We start from the raw sequence: 16,261 nt of genomic DNA on the forward strand, positions 1-16,261 counted from the left end.
TGGCACAAGTGCCTCTTTACAAATGAAAACCCAGAGTGTTTAAGGCTGTAGCACATAACTGAGTCCTGGATATTTATATATCCACCTCTTTGTCCAACTCTGCTGAGTCCCGCAGTTCATGTGATGAGCATTGAATCACTATTCTATAAACACCAGCCTGACAGAATGACACTAAGCATCAAGTTCAAGATCAAGCACTAGATGATTGATGGTGCATTCAACCATTTGTTTATGAAACAACGTTCACTCAACTGTGAAGAGTGGTTTCAGAAAAAGATATGTAGAAATCAACAAGCACAGAAGGTCCAGGGCTGAAATTACTTTTCAGATGGAAGTAAAATGAAGCAGAAACAAAGAGGTTGTCTCAAAGATTCAACCCATAGTCATCATCAGCCTGATGCAGTCAGAGCCAGAGCTGTCCAACTGACTCAGAAACTTCCTGCCATTTATTGTGTTGGCTTTTATTTACAAGGAAAATGTAGTGTGCTTTCCCACCTCAGATCTACTTACAGATATTAGAATCTATAATATGCCACGAATAAACACATACTCTTTGGTACTTAGTAGTCTTATCACTGTGGAAAAATTCATGAAATATAACTGGGTTCTGTGTGGGGTTGTTTACATGGACGAATAGTGGTGATTTAATCCTGGCTTTTATTTTCATACAAAGAAGTGCATCTGAGGCACACCCCCTTCACTAAAACCCAGTACTGACTGACCTGTGTCTACATTAATTACTTGTCTCATGCTCGGATAAAATACTTGATAAAAAACAACTTAAGGAAAGAAAAGTTGACTTTGAACAGTTTGAGAGAATAGTCCAACATGACGTGAAAGATATGACAGCAGCTGGTCAAGACTGAGCAGCAGTAAAGAAGCAAGAAGCTATGAATGTTGGTGCTTAGATCGCAGTTTGCATTCTTTTTGTTTAGAACACGATGTCAACCCATGAGTTTGTGCTGCCCACTGGCAAGGAGTTTCTCCACACCCCCTCAATTAACCAACCTAGAAATACACTTACAGTCATGCCTAGAGACTATCTTACATGGCGAATCTTAATTATTTCAAGCTGGCAGTCAATATTAATCATCTCAACTGACTGACTTGTTATTTATTTGATAATTTTACTTTCTTATTTTGAATATGAAGCTTTTTCAGCATTCCTGTTGACTTATGTCATCAAAAACAGCTAAGTTACATGGGAGTCTGTGCAAAGCAAGTTGACAATTCCTAGTGAGTAGAACTAGCAATTTGAGCAGGAAAAAGAATCCAACAGAGTATATTTTGATTCAAATAATTAACTATGTATTAATGTATATGTACTAAAATTAATGAGCAAAACGGAATGTGTAAAAAGAGAGAGAACAGAGCTGGGGATATAGTTCAATTAATAGAGTGCTTGTCTCACATGCATGAAGCCCTAGGTTCCAGCCCCTGTGCAATAGAAGCCAGGTGTGGGTACGGACACCTATAAAGTTAGCACTTGGGAGATAGATGCAGAAGGATAATAGCAAAAGGGTACTGGGTGTGGTGGCACAGGTCTTTAACATCAGCAGAGAATTCAAGGTGGACAGAGGCAAGTGAATATCTATAGGTTCAAGGTTAGCCTTGTTTTTATAGAAAGACCCAGGTCAGTCAGAAATCTTGTTTCAAAATGAAAGCAAAAAGGAGAGAGGAAAGGAGGGAAGAAGGGAGGAGAGAGAGAGAAGTAAAATGTAGACACAATAGGAAAACATCAATGACAAAACCATTTCAAATAAGATGTATAAATATTTGTCTGACAACTAGGTAGAACATGACTGTTTCATTAAGTGTGGACTCTGTAGAGTGACTTCTTTCCAGAGGAAATTATATGAAACAGATAGCAAAAAGAAGTGTCCTAGTTGCTTCTTCTTGCTGTGATAAAATCCTGACCAAAAGCAATTTGGGGAGGACAGGGTTTATTTGAACTTATTTATTTTTAACACTTTTAGTTAAAGCAAATTTAAAAGGCAGATCAACAAAATAAATAAATAAATAAATAAATAAATAAATAAATAAATAAATAAATAAATGGTGAGTATTTTACTGTTGCATTGTGATAGTGTGAAGTCTCAAAGAGGCCAAAGGTCGGAGAGTTTTGAGATGTAGTTTGAGATTATTGTGCTTCTAACTCAAAGGTCCCACATAGTTGTAAATCAGAGTTCTGCTTTCTCAAGGCTATTGTAAACAGGTGTGGCTAGTTGCCAGACCTTGTGCTCCTGAAATAGAGAAGTAGTTGGTTCCTACCTAAAACAAAAGTCTAAGGATCCAACTAAATTCTAGTTCCCTTTAAGGAAATAACTTGGGATTCTACCCAGGGAGTGGTTTGTCTACACAGTGTTTGGTCTAGGGCATGAAATGTTGGGCCCTAAAGCCCCACCAAGGAGGAGGTCGCCCCAAGAGACCCTCTTACCATGGTTGATGCAATAGCAAGAGGAATTTTTATTTTGTTGCTGCGGCAGAGGTCCCTCAGCCTTGAGAGGAGAAAGATCCCTGCTTTGTATATTACAGGCTCTTTTAAAGGAGAAAACCACAGAATCAAGGGGGGTAGTAAGGAATCAAAAGGGAGAGTCCAGAAATTATTTGTCAACTATTTTGACTAGTTCATTCAATGGTCAGCTAACTCTAATTGATCAATGGTATGGTGGTTGCTGGGTTGGTTGAGCAAGGAGAAACACTTGCAGGTCATCTGCAGGTCATCTGACCCCAGTTCCAGGGTCTGGATCTATTGAAGAAAAACTACAAAGCGGATGGAAAATAGTCAAAGCTCCAGTGCACACATGATTGGTTACCAGGATCCCCTGGCTCCCAGGAAGGGGGGTGCAGTAATGCTGAGGTGTTGCAAAGTCTTTCAGAATTAAGGGCATGAGTGATGAATGTACCCTGTGACTTTTAATTTGTATGTTAATGCAGTCCTTTTGTTCTGCTCCTACCTTTTGAAGTCAGGGGTATATTAAGCTGTTGGAAATTAAACACGGATGAATTTTTAGTACTCACTGAAGTTCCTTCCCATACTATCCTATTTGTTTCTGCGTTTTATTATTTTGGTTTATATCTTTGTATTCTTCACTATATTTCTAAATTCCCACACCTTCACTTTGGAAGAAAGGTAATTTTGTCGAGACTGGTCCCCGATATAATAGAGCATTCCCAAATCAGTTGACCTCCTTTGTCCACAGTGACTTGCTCATGAGTATGAGAGTGCATAGTTGCTGAATTACAGCCGCTCTTTCTACAGGGAAAAATTCTAAGCATTCCTTTAATCGTTTTTAATGAGTTTCTCTCTTCATCTCTCTCTCTGTGTTTCTGTTACCTTGTTTCTCTATGATTCTCTATCATTCTCTTACTCAATGTCTCTGTGGGTCACTGTGTCAGTTTTCCCTCTTTTTTGTCTCACTCCCTCACTGTCTCTCTCTGTCTCTATATCTTTCTGTGTAAAGCTATATGTCTCTATCTATCTATCTATCTATCTATCTATCTATCTATCTATCTATCTATCTATCTATCATCTCTCTGTCTGTCTATCTATCAATCTCTCTCCTGTGTGAGATTCTGTTTAGAGAACACCTCTCTGTGTGCCTCGCTCCTTGTCACTCTCTCATCTCCCCATCTATCTTATGTACGTCTCTCTCTCGTTCTCTCGCTGTATTTCTCATTTTGTATGTCACTGTGTGTCTCTCTCTGTAGCATGGATTCTAATTGGTTTTAATAATAACTCAGAGTCCACTACTGGGGTGAAAGCTGAAGAATCAGAGAAGCAGAGAAGTCAGCCACTAGAGTTTTTACCTCTATAATTCTTAGACCAAAGTGGTGATCCTGTCCTCAGAATTCTTTGTCAGACTGCCACCACAGACTGACTGCCGTACACTGACTGTGCCTTAGACTGCACTGCCATGAGCTCCTGTCTCTTGTCACCTTATACTCCTCTCTCCAGCCAACCATATCCCTTCCTTTCTCTACCTCCTTAGTGCTGGGATTCAAAGTGTGTGACTCCCAAATACAGGGATTAAAGGTGTGAGCCACACTCACTTGACTCTGTTTCTCTTTTTAACTAGATCAATTTCACATAGCCCATGGTGGCCTTGAACTAACAAAGATCTATCAGCTGAAAGACCCAGATAAATCTAGATCCCTCTAACAGAAAAAATAGAGCCAAAAATCTAAGCAGGGAGAGAAGAATCAAAAATCTAGATTAGCTGATTCAGTTAGTCTGTTTCAGGAACTAGCTGAAGATAAAGTTAGATTAAAATCTTGAGAAACAGGGAGTTACCGCCTTGTGATTAATTATCACTGGTATTTTCGGAAATTTTCAATGATCACTGGTATTTTCAGAATTTTCCAATGACGCCCTCCCAACCCCCTTTGGATTATTGTGTTAATGTTTCTTCCCTTAAATACTCCTTCTTCCAGCTACTCGGGTCAGAACTTTCTACCCCTGCATGGGAAATGAGTTTCGGCCCCAGTGCACTGGTTCCTGTCCTGTCAATAAACCTCATGTGACTGCAGCAAGGACGATCTCTAGTGAGTTCCTGGAGGCTTGTGTTACCCCGAAACTTGAACTCTGGAGGTCTTTCACAACCTCTGTCTCCCAAGTACTGTGATTAAAGGAGTGTGCCATCACTGCATGGTCTCTAGGGAGAACTAGTGTGTTTAGTTCTCTACTCTGATTTTCAGGCAAGTTTTATTTGCTAGATCACACAAAAAAAAACCACATCTTCTTTTCTTTCTCTTTTTCTCTCTCACTGTCTTTCTCGGTGTCTCTCTCTGTTCATTTCTTCTTGTGTCTCTGTCTGTCTATCTCTGTGTCTCTCTATCTGTACCCCTGTATGTGTACATGTCTCTCCATATTTGTTTCTATGTGATTCTAACAGTTTGTTCTCCCATAATGTGGTCATTACTTACTCTGGTATGAGAACACTCTTGTAGCTTAAGACCCGTGACTCATCTTGTGAGGGACCTGAATCTTTTTGGCTCTAGGAGGCAGACTGGAGAATCACCTACTTGAAATATAACCTCCACCTGTCCCATTTCCAATGCCAATGAATCTTGGCATTCAGCATAGTTGAATTGAGAAGCACTCAGGATCCTCTCACAGCACATCCTTACGTGGACATGGAAGAGTGTTTTCTAAGAGAATTATCTGAGGGGTGGGAAAGATCACCAATGAAAGTTTATGGAGTCATATCGGGCTCTGTGTTTCTGGATGGAATAAAGACAGGAAGAAGACCGTCACTTTGAGAGGGTCCTACCTGGCTCTGCTTCCTGCCCCCATACATGAATTCCTCCACTAAGACCTCCATGTTGAAAACACTGGGACTCCTGACACCTCTTCCCTGATCATGTTTATGGGAGGTATTAGTGTAACATCATCAGAAGAGTAAATAACAGCTCTGTAGAAAAGGACACTATCCCTTCTCTTATAGAAGATGAACCACCATAAGTGAAACACACTTGGGGTGATATTTGTTCTTCATTCCCAACTTGACTACATCAGGAAGTTACTAAAATCCAAAAAAAGAGGGCATACCTGTGAGAAAATTTTTGCTTAAGTTTAAGTAGGGAGATCCACTTCAAATAAGGACTTGGAGGTAGGAAGACAAGCATTGAATACAGATCTTGAGGCTGGAAGACACACTTTTAATTGAGCCACACCTTCTATTGTAATCCTATATATAAAGGACATGTAAGAAGGGAGGTATTACCTCTGTCTGCTTGCCCTCATCTTGAAGAAAGTTCATTCATTCAAAACAAAACCAAAAGAGGAAAGCAATGGCCTGCATTTTAGAGAAATATAATGAACCCAGGAATTCACAGGATACTATTTTGTTTCTCAGTGTGTATAATAATGTTATGTTGGGCTATCTGGATTCTCAATCACACTTAATTCTCTTCTAAGTATAGGAAGAGGAGGAAAGAGTGTGAGAGTCAGAGAGCATGGATGACCAGAGGGAACAGTGCCTTCTTAGCTGCCACTGTGGATTAGGTTGTTCTATCTTTGCCTCTTGAATATAGGTTACAGAAGCACACCACTGTTACCAGGTTAAGAATCAGTTCTTAGGAGAGGGAGTCATTTTTAAGGACTTGGAGGGCATCTTATTTAGTTTGTTTTGGTGTTAGAGACAAGATTTCATTTGATATGCTCAGACACACCTATCAATCACCTGGGATTTTTGCTGCCTCAGTTTTCCAATGCAGGCCTTAGCCAAGCAGGGCAACTTAGAATATCACATGTAGTACCTACACAGATAAAACATAGTTATTTTGATATATTTCTAGATGGGATCTTGGATCAGTGCTTACAATGGTCTGCCTGTATTTTAGCAATCCTCCTGAGCCAGTCTCAAGGGTATCATGAGGTTCAGTCATTACCCAACACACACAATGAAAAACAACTTTCAACTTTATTTGGCTTCTCTCTCATGTTGAGAGGCAGTGTCTTTTCACAACCTTGGCTGTGTTGGAACTCAGTCTAAAGAGCAAGCCGGACTCAAAAACGCAGAGATCTGCCTACTTCAGCCTTCCGAGGACTGGGATTAAGTGCTTGACTTCTTTTTTATTAATGATTTTATTGATTCTTTGTGGGTTTCACATCATAAATTCCAATCCCTTCCCTCTCCTGTCCCTTCATATCTCCCCTCCACCCTTGCAATCTCTCCCACAAAGTAAAAGAAAATTCAAAACAGAAACAAAAGCAAAACAAAACACAGACAACCAAATAAATATCAAGTAAGATGTCTCAGAGTAGATGCTGGAGTGCGCAGCAGTGAGCCACACAGTACATCCTTTAGTCATTACGTCTTCAGTTGTACGTGTTTGCTGCAACGTGTTATTGCTCTAGGTCAAGGTGTCTGGCTTCTGCTGCTCTGGCCTCACTGGGATTTTTCCCCATAGCCTTCGTTGTCACCTTGTGTCATAGGTCCTGCCATTTTGGATCTGCAGCTCCAGCCCCTTCATATGCTCCAGCAGTTCATAGGTGAGGTGAATGCTGGGCTGGGCCAACTCATAGGCTTGTTTCTGGGCCTGGGTGGTAGCTGGGTGTGTCAGCCTGTCAGCTTTCCCTCATGGACAATAACAGGGCGAGCTCTCTGGCATTGCCATTGCTAGCTGATCCACTCAGCAGGCAGCAAGTAGTACAGTTGCCTCTCCTGCCCTCATACCCTCAGTCCATCTCAACACACACACACACACACACACACACACACACACACACACACACAAACCTGCCAAAAAGTTCAGATCTACTGTGTTGTTCTAGTATTATATAGGGCCAGTTCTCCTGAGCACTGCTCCTGGTGAGGGGCAGGACATAAAAAATAAATAATTACAGAAAAGATGATTACAGTTGACAGGAGTGATTCTGTTGTATTTTGTTAAGAATGCATTCATAAAGATATTTGAATTTTCTTTTTTTGTCTTTATTAGGTAATCCAATAAGGGAGTACAAATGGTTTTCATATTTAAGTTTCAGATAGTAAGAGAATGTTCCCCACAGGTCATCATCACTGATTCTAATAATTTGTTGTTGTATGGGAGACAGTTATAGCATGCTAAGCAAAATTTTAACCTGGTTAAATATATACTGTATTTACAATTATATATTGAAAAATTAAATTATGTTTAGGTATAATTTTTTTCATTTGGAAATTAATCATGGCATTAGGATACATGATTGTGTGTCACATTGACAAAGGGTGGACTTGTAAAGGACCTCAGTGACCACTCACTAGATGATGCACAGGTGTATTCAAGGCCACAGAAGTCTGAAAGAAAGCTGACTTTCACTGCCCCATGTGTGTGCTTGAGTATAACTGACATTTGAGTCATTAAAACCAGACTGTCTTAACCCTATCATTTATTTTATTTTCATTTTCAAAGCTGTTGATTCCCTTTCTTTGAAAATCCTATTATTATGATGATGTCACAATTTAAACACAAAGGTAAAGCCACAAAATTTGTTGATTATTTGGATGAATACATTCTCACCAAATGTTACTTGAATCGGAAACAGAAAAAGAGCACAAGCTAGATTGATGCTGCTGTGCTGAGGAGCCAAGAGGCATGTTTTTTCTTATAATGCATTAGTGCACATGTCAGAAATGCCAAAAATTTAGAAGAGCTCTCATGAACCCATCTGTAGTAGAATGGAGGCTCTAGCCTTGTTCAGACCTCATATGGCACTACACTGAGTGTGATGTGGGTTTCCACGGGATACTTGTGAAAGTCTCTCCTGCTGTCATTTTTTCTATGCTTCTTTGTATTTTTCTTTCCCATTTATACAAACAGACTTTTGTGATGCCATTATTCACAAAGATACTGTGATGCAATGTTGGCTTCCATAGTCCTACAGCAGCAGGAATATTTGATTTCCATGGAGTGTGTGTGTTACAAACAAAGGCTATGAAGATGTGCATGTGTGAACCTAAGTTGATGCCTAAGGACTGCGCTACCTCCAAGGGTCATATTGATGTGAGTGGCCAGTATGTCCATCTGTAGCCTTGATGATCTACTTGGCCTGTGCTGACATAGAAGAGTGTGATGGTGTCCATGGCCCATGCATCTTCAGAGGACAGGGTTGCTGTCTGTGGTCTGTATTGTCACAAGAGACTGTACTTAAGTCAGTGGCACATGCTGTTGCCAAGAACCATATAGATGCCCACGGTCTGTGCTATCTTCAGAAACCATATGGAAGTCCATGATCTATGCTCCTGATTATTGTTATGGCAAGGAGGCTTTTATTGTCATGGTATTGATGACTGCAGCCTCAGAGTTGAGAAAGAGGGACATAGAGGCTTCTGTAAAAACCACTACTTTGTCCTTCCCCCAAAAGGCAAGAGCCTAGACAGAAAGTCACTGAAGAGAAATTTTAAAAAGGGTGATAAGAAGGTGGAAGTGAAATTCTCCAGAATTGAATGGGAAGGACTTGGTTTTCTTTAAGGAGTTGGATACCAGGAGTTTGACCAAGTTCCAGAGCAACATAAATTGGACGTGTTCATTTTTCCTTCTATTTTTCTCTAGGAGGAGAAAGCCCAAAGGCAGGGAGTCACAATTTGGGTGACTGGGAAGCAATGGTGCTCAGGATACATAAAGTGAAATTTCCTAATTACAAAAAAAAAAGTCATGGAATAAACAGAAGGAGAATTTTGCTGGAATCCACAGGAGATGTTGGCAGTATGGGTGGGTAGGAGAATATAGCTGCACCTGGTGTTCTGTGGCAACTCTGCAGATGAACTGGGGTGTTTAGATTTGGAGGGGAAGAATTAGGGATGAAGTTATTCAGTTGGCTAACCTATTTCCCTTTCTGTTCTGCTGGTGTGTTCTTAGTAGATGCCTGGTGGTGTTGGAGTCTGGGATGATGGGATGAGGTAGGGGAAGGAAGATTGCAGGAAAATATCTTTATGAGCCAGTGGGAATAAGTCTGACAGGAAAGAACACAGCAGATTTTCTTCTACAGAGCAGGTGATGAGACCAAGAAAGGTGGAAGAGGAGGAGCAAAATCAGAGACATGGATTTGACTTCAGCCTACTTTTTGCCCAGGGAAGGGTGTTCACTGGCTTAGCAGAGGGCACCTGCCTGGGTTGGGAGCTGGAACAAAGCAAGGAGTCTGGAATAGGGTTATTAGAAGGGGAAGTCTGTGGTATTTACACACAGGGGTGCAGGGAAGGCTCCCAGCTGTTCTGCTGCAGAACTGGAGATGAGACTGGAAGACTGGGTCTCAGAGAACATAGGGAGAAGAGAAGAGAGGCAAAAATCTTACCTGGTTTTCTGGCAGGCATGACTTAGGCTTGTGGTTTGTAACATGTGAGTTCTTAGCTCTATGGAGGTCTAAGGATACTTTCAAAGTTGGAATATCAGATACCATGGATGTCAGATATCTTCATTATAATTCATAATAGTAGCAAAATTACAGTTCTGTGTAGCAAGAAAATAATTTTATGGTAGGGGATCATCACAACATGAGGAACTCTATTAAAGGGTCCCAGAATTAGGAAGATTGAGATTCCATGCCCCAGAGAATGTGAATTCTTCATGCATCAATCCTCTGAAAAATTTTCACTACAAATGTGACATTTGCCCTCCTGGACCAAAACCAATTCTCTGTCAGATGGACTATGATAACCCACTTCCCTCGTTCTTCCCAATTTTCATAAAAACATGATGGGTCATGTTCTACTCTGTGAATAGTAACCGCTAAGAAGGAAGAAAGGCCTCTGACACTGCAGTGTCACCTAAGTGTGTACCTAAGTAAACAGACCCTTGCATGGTAAGAAATGTCCAAAACTTTAGAAATGACAGAGACATCTCACTGTCTGCACAGTCACTCAAAGTTCTTCTGTAACAATATGGGCACCAATCATCAGTCTAGTGGCCCACAGACACTGCAGACTCTTTCATGAAGCAGGAAATTTCAAAGACAGTTCCACCTATATTGTCAGTTTGTCAGTCACTTTCTTCTGTGTCCTGCAGAATGTCTCGCAGACTCTTTCATGAAGCAGAAACCCCGAAGGACCATGCAAGTTTGGTAGTCATTTTTCTGTAGGTTCTATATGTCCAGTTTATCAAGCTTTCTAGTCAAAAGCAGTTTCTTGACCAAATGGTGAACATATTTCATAAGGAGCCTCTTTAATGCCCATCTTCCTCTTGAAGTAGATTGGTGCTGCCATGAGCACATGTGTCTCACTGATATGAAAAGTCTTAAGCTCTTAAAACATTTTAAATGCCATCTTCTGAAGGTCTCTGAAAGATTTGAAGAATCCCTACCTAACTGAAATGTATCTCTACATATCTAGAAAACCTAAATAGTATGACTACAAGCTTGACTATTATAGATAACCCTATTAACCTATAATTCTTAATTATAAATTACATTTTAAATGCTATTTACAAACATAATACCTTAATCAATAGAAGAAATATACAAATAACAAAAGTAAACTTACATTTGTTTCAATAAATCAAGATTCATACCAATGTAAATCTCTATAGCACATCCCCCTCTAAATGTAAAAAAAAATTATAAACAATATTTGGGGATTTGGGAATAGTTATCTCCAAATGCTTCCTGCTTTTTGCTGGGAAAAGTAATTTTGGGGGGTGTTTACGGAGACTTTTTGGGCAGCCTTAGTCCATCAAGCCACATTAGATTGGGCAAAATCCACAAAAGAAGAACCTCTTTTCCACAGGAACAATTCCTTAGTCTCAAATTCTGAGGTCAAGATACGTTTAAAATATTTATGTTGGTTTAGCTTAGAGGTCCCCAGAATCAAATGTTTCTCTGCAGTCGAAAACTTTAAAGAAAATATAATAACGTACATAATCCAGACTATCTGTGTATATTTCATCTTTTCATGGCTTATTTTTCTTACTATATTATTTTCTACAACTTTCATATTTATTTTATTATCTTTACTCCTTTAATCTATAACTGCCTGCCCTCTTTTGTAGTACATTTTCTGTCTCTTTACTCTTCTTCTTCTCTTTCCCAAGCCTATGTTGTACATTTTTTAAAAACACAATGTTTCTCATTTACAGGTCTTTTATGTCTGAACCTGTCCTATTGGGTATCTGAAATCCTTCTCTGTCTACAAACACTTCTTCAAAAGCTAAACTGCATTACTAGGGCTAAGACTGCTTTGCCTTTTGGTTTCACCCAATTCAATATGATGGAGGTCTGTGCAACATCTTGACCAGCTATGCATGCTGCCCAGTTTCTGGCATAGAGTGGGTCTATGGCACACCATTAAGCAGTTAGTAACACACTGTTCACAAACCCCATTTAAATGCTCAGCTTCCTGAAAGAGCCAGAGTTCACACTTGGTAGCACATTCTTGGAAGCCCCCATTTTGAAATGCACGGGTTTTCTACTTCTTTTCTTTTTTATTCCTTTTTTCTTTTTTGCTACTGCTGAATCAGGAAGACCTTAGACACAGAAGGCCTGAGGAAACAAGCTCCATTGGGAGCAGAAGCCAGGAGGAAATCCAGCCCGGAAGCCAACCCAGTCCTGGGACACTGGTGGATCAGAATTGAGCCAGTGACCAGATCTAGAGTCAGCGATCTCAACTGGAACAGGTACAGGGGAGAAACCACTCGCCAGTGAGCCAGATCCAGAGACCACTGAGGGTCCGGATGTGAATCTGGGATCTTCAAGGGAGTAGACCTAAGCCAGGACCCCAGTGGGTCTGGGCATGAATTTAGGACCTCCCAGGAACTAGGCCTGAACCAGGACCTCTGCCGGTCTGGGTGTGAGTAAACCTGGGACTTCCGAGGGAATTGGCAGGAACCAGAGATCTTGGTAGGTCCAGGCATGAGTCTGGGACCTCCAAGGCAGTAGAACAGAACCAGAAAACTTTCCAGATCCAACTCCAACCCAGGGGCTTTTGCAGGAGGGAATCCAGACCAGGATTTACAGTTACAGGTCAAAGCAGGTAACCTAGGCCACATTTGCCCCCAGGCAAGGAACTCCACCCTTGGCAACAAATCCACAAAAGTAGCTCTGGCTGAGCTACCTGTAACAGAAAGGGCCTGAGGAAATAAGCTTCACTGGGAGCAGAAGCCTGGGGAAAATCCAGTCCCAGTTACACTGGTGGATCAGAATTGAGCTAGAGACCTGACTCAGAGTCAGAGATCACCACCAGAACTGGAGTGGGACAGAACCAGCTTCCTAGGACAGAGAGCAAATAGCTCAACCAGGAGCAGAAGCCAGGAGCAAATCCAGTCCCAGAAGCCAACCCAGTCCCGGGACACTGGCAAATCAGGATTGACCCAGTAACCAGATCTAGAGTCAGTGATCTCTATGAGAACAGGCTCAACTCCAGTCCAGGGACTTCTACAGGAGGAGATCCAGACCAGGATTTATAGAAACAGGACAGAACTGGAAACCTAGGCTTGAGCCCACTGGGGCTCAAGAGGAGTATTTGTTTCTATACAGCATCATTCCAGAAATGGGGCAGGTGGGGCTTTTATTTCAGGTAAGTGGTTCTCTGGAGGACCTGGCACAGCCAAAAGGATTCAGGTCCCCATCAGGAAGAGGCATGGGTCTTAATCAACAGGATTGTCCACATACCAGAGAAAGTCTTGGTCATTACAGCAAAATAAACTGACTGAAACAAATAGAAAGGCATACAAACAGACACAAATACAAACACACATGCAGAGAAAGAGAGAGAGAGAGAGAGAGAGAGAGAGAGAGAGAGAGAGACAGAGAGATAGAGAGACAGAGAGACAGAGAGACAGAGAATCAGGATGTTGGCTCAATCCTCTTCTGCCAGTGTCTTGGGACTGGATTGGCTCCTGTCTTCTGCTCCCATGGAGCTTAATTCCTCAGGCCCACCCTGTCCTAGGTACCTGGTCCAGTCCCCATCCTATTCCAATGGGGATCACTGACTCTGGGTCAGGTCACTGACTCAATTCTGATCCCACAGTGTCCCATGAGTGGATTGGCTCTTGAGACTGGATTGGCTCCTGGCTTCTACTCCCATGGCGCTTGCTTCCTCAGGCCCACTGGGGAAAATACAAACTTTTAATCTGGAATTGATGCCAGAAGACACACACCTTTAATCCAGATCTCAAGCCAGGAAGACACACCCTACACTGGGCCACACCCTCTGTTGTAAGCATATAAAAGGACAGGGAAGAAGGAAGCTGCTGCCCTTTGCTGCTTGCCCTCCCCTTGCAGCAAGTCCTTTCCTTCTCTGGCAGTAGAGAATCATCTTTGGAATTCCAGCATAGACTGAGGAATAGTCAACCCGTCAGACCTCTGGGACTTAGTAAGTACTGGGATCTTGTACTTTCCCTACACAGATAGCCTTTGTGGGATTAGTAGGACTGCAGCCCTAAGTCATTCTAATGAATCACTCTCCTTCATATAGAGAGATTCATTCTATGTGTTCTGTTCCTTTAGAGAACCTTAATAAAACACTTTGAGATATAAGAGTGTATAAAATGTTCCAAATTATCAAAAGTTGTTTAGAATTGTCAAAGCTAATCACCTTCTTATTTAATATTTAATCTAGAAAAGATGGAGTGATGTAAGAAAGAATACCTAGTACTCTAGACTGTCTTCTTTGAATCTCATAGTTCAATATGTATAGAATTTCAGAAAGACCAAAGTTTCTAACCTCATAGAACAGGAAACAGATGGAAAAACAGAAACTAAAAATCTAAAATATGTCTGTAATTGTGACCCCCAAGGTTGAAGAAGAAAATAACCTTGTTCTTCTTTGGCTCCAGGTAAACCGTCACACCTTCAGCAGCAGATATGTCAGGGGACCTGGCAGCTGGGAGCAGCGGCTACACACAGATCAGAGTCAAGAAATTCTCCTACAGATGGACCATCAGCAACTTCTCTTTTTGCATGGAGGGAGTCTTGGGGAAAGACTTTAAAAGCCCCACTTTCTCACCAGGAGCCAATGACAAGCAGAAATGGTATTTGAAAGTATACCTGAATGGAATCGATGAGGAAAGCAGAGGTTACCTTTCAGTTTACCTAGGGTTGCTCAGCTCTCCAAAGAGCCCTGTATGGGCAAACTTCCACTTTGGGATCATAAATGCTAACGGAGAGAAATCACAAATCATGTATAGGCAAAGAGTCACCAGGTTTGACCAAAACGAAAGTTTCGGTTTAACAAAGTTTATCCTTAAAGATTTCCTTTTGTACAATCGACATTTTCTTCTCCCGGATGACAAACTCACACTCTGCTGTGAGGTGAGTGTGGTTCAGGACTGCATCAGCATCTCTGAGCAGAACACGCAGCCAGGGATTGACATTCCAAGGTGCACACTTGTAGATGATCTAGGAGAGCTGTGGGAGAATTCCAGCTTCACAGACTGCTGCCTGGTGGTAGATGGCCAGGAATTCCGGGCTCACAAGGCCATCTTAGCTGCTCGCTCTCCAGTTTTCAGAGCCATGTTTGAACATGACATGGAGGAGAGCAGAAAGAATCGCATTGAGATTCATGACCTGGAACCTGAAGTCTTCAAGGCAATGATGGGCTTCATTTACACCGGGAAGGAACCAGATCTCCACAGCATGGCAGATGCTGTGCTGGCAGCTGCTGACAAGTATGGCCTGGATCATTTGAAGGTCATGTGTGAGAGGGCCCTCTGCAGGGACCTCTCTGTGGAGGATGCTGCCCACACTCTCTTCCTGGCTGACCTCCACAGCGCAATGCAGTTGAAAACTCAGGCAATGGATTTCATTACAGCTCGTGCTTCCGAGGTTTTTCAGACCTCGAGCTGGAAGACAGTGGTCGACTCCTATCCCCACTTGGTGCCTGAAGGAAGTGTCTCCCTGGCTTCTACACATGGTCTTAGCCTGTAAACCCCTAACAAATGCCTGATGAACTCTTAGGACCCTGTTGGGGCGAACTACATATGTCTTCTGGTAGCAGCAGTCAGAATTGTTATGAATGACACCTGTTTATACTGTGGGCTCTGGGGTGCATTTACAATGAATTTGGGGAATTAAGCTGCTAGGCCTGGCTTCAACAATCTGTAAATGAGTTGAAGGGCAGGGAGCGGGAGGAGCAGCCCTGGACTCTAGTATACTCTATGCAACTTCTACCCTGTTGTTAGACTGCTTTGATTTTTTTTTTTGTCCCATTAGATAGAAACTGGGATTTGATGCCACAGGGTGATCGGTAATGAGAAGTCCACAGACTATCTTACAAAAGATACAGCTTTAATAAAACAGAAGGAAAAACTTACACAGAATCCCACCCGTCTGGAATGCTCCATCCAGGCCAAGTCAAGAGGGAGAGAGAGGCTGGGGGCTTTCACCACCCAGGTTTAAAGGTAAACTTTTGCCTTAGGGCAACACGCCCCACAAAGAGGATGTGATTGGCTGAACTCCCCTATGAGAGATTAAGGGTTCTGCTGAGCCCAAGCTCATCCCAGTAAGGTTTCTTTGCAGAAAACTATCTGGACTGACCTGAGCAGACCATGAGATCAAGGGATCAGAACAAACGAAAGAATAGACATGAATGTGTATTTACAAGAGAAAGGGGAGAGAAGGAAAACATTTTCCCTCTAAACTCAGCATGTGTGAGCTGCAGAGATGATGACTCAGTTGACAAATGCAATAGTTATTTCTGCAGGGGACACTTGATCACTTCCCGGCACATATGTGGGGCTTTTCAACCATTTGTAACTGGGACTACAGAGAATCTGAGTTCCTACTCCATGGGCACAGACATCTCTGTAGACAAAACCCTATCCAAATAAAATATAAAATGAGTAAAAC

The 16,261-nt window shown here is 41.9% G+C and overlaps 1 pseudogene; it reads left to right on the top strand.

The window, feature by feature from the left end:
- The first annotated feature begins 14,278 nt into the window (after nucleotides 1-14,278).
- LOC146891311 (speckle-type POZ protein pseudogene) lies at nucleotides 14,279-15,340 on the top strand (annotated as a pseudogene).
- The last annotated feature ends 921 nt before the right edge of the window (nucleotides 15,341-16,261 follow it).

This window comes from Myodes glareolus, chromosome 17, assembly GCF_982192425.1.
Source record: "Myodes glareolus chromosome 17, mMyoGla1.1, whole genome shotgun sequence".
Lineage (NCBI taxonomy): Eukaryota > Metazoa > Chordata > Mammalia > Rodentia > Cricetidae > Myodes > Myodes glareolus.